This window comes from Phycodurus eques, unplaced genomic scaffold, assembly GCF_024500275.1.
Source record: "Phycodurus eques isolate BA_2022a unplaced genomic scaffold, UOR_Pequ_1.1 contig_24, whole genome shotgun sequence".
NCBI lineage: Eukaryota > Metazoa > Chordata > Actinopteri > Syngnathiformes > Syngnathidae > Phycodurus > Phycodurus eques.
The window spans coordinates 828,950-830,158 of record NW_026904021.1 but is presented as its reverse complement, the minus strand read 5'-3'; the positions used below and the strand labels follow the sequence as shown (position 1 = coordinate 830,158).

The 1,209-nt window shown below is 45.0% G+C and overlaps 1 non-coding gene across 1 annotated transcript; it reads right to left on the bottom strand.

Annotated features, from left to right (window-relative positions):
• Positions 1-810: 810 nt before the first annotated feature.
• trnak-uuu (transfer RNA lysine (anticodon UUU)) lies at positions 811-883 on the bottom strand. The gene has a single exon. It is a non-coding gene; the product is annotated as a tRNA-Lys (tRNA).
• Positions 884-1,209: the final 326 nt, after the last annotated feature.

The following is a 1,209-nucleotide window of genomic DNA, read 5'->3' as shown; positions in this document are numbered from 1 at the left end:
GAACCTTTTGATGATATTATGGACCGTAGATGACAAAATCCCTAAATTCCTTGCAATTGTACGTTGAGGAACATTGTTCTTACATTGTTTGACTATTTTCTCAAGTACTTGTTCACAAAGAGGTGAACCTCGCCCCATCTTTGCTTGTGAATGACTGAACAATTCAGGGAAGCTCCTTTTATACCCAATCATGGCACCCACCTGTTCCCAATTAGCCTGTTCACCTGTGGGATGTTCCAAACAGCGTTTGATGAGCATTCCTCAACTTTCTCAGTCTTTTTTGCCACCTGTCCCAGCTTTTTTGGAATGTGTTGCAGCCATAAAATTCTAAGTTAATGATTATTTGCTGTAAAACAATAAAATTGATCAGTAAAATTTGGCGGTGTGTTGGAAGAGGTCAGCAAGGCAGGGAACACGGAAGGAGCACTGAGGACAAGGAAGAACACGGAGGGAAGTCAGAAATATTGCGAGGACCGGTGTAGTTTTCATGTAAGTTGCGAGCCGGTGTACCACGGGTGAACGTTAATATTCTGGCAGTGGACTCTTGGATCTGGCAGGCTTCAATGCAGGTGATGACAAAGGCTGATTGACAAGAAGTGCACGGCCGAGGTGGTGCTGATTACTGGGACGAGAGACAGGGCGAGAGGGGCGCCACCCGAGCTCCAACAAGGGAACTGCAGGGCACAGCTCATGACAATTTGCAAGGTCAAAGTCAGAAAGTGAGAGGTGCATCGATGAACATGTGTTGGGTGTTTTGAAGTGTTCAAGTGTCTGAGTGATATTTCGTGAACAACCTCTTAAAAAGTATGTCGCCTGAACAGGGACTTGAACCCTGGACCCTCAGATTAAAAGTCTGATGCTCTACCGACTGAGCTATCTAGGCTCTACAGTCAAGGAGGGAGTGAGCTGAGGAGACGAGGTGCAAATTGAGCGCAAGCAAACCATTTGATACTGACGAAACAGGTACTCGCAAGACAGAACATCAGATTAAAAACCTGGTATGCGAATGACTGAAATACCCAAGGTCAATGTGAGAGTGTGTGGTGCATAGATGAACGTGTTGGATGTTTTGAAGTGTTCAAGTGTCTGAGTGAAAGTACCTGTGTAATATTTAGTGAACAACTGTTTAAGAATTATCTCACCTGAACAGGTAACTCGAACAGGGACTTGAATCCTGGACCCTCTGATTAAAAGGGTGATGCTCTACCG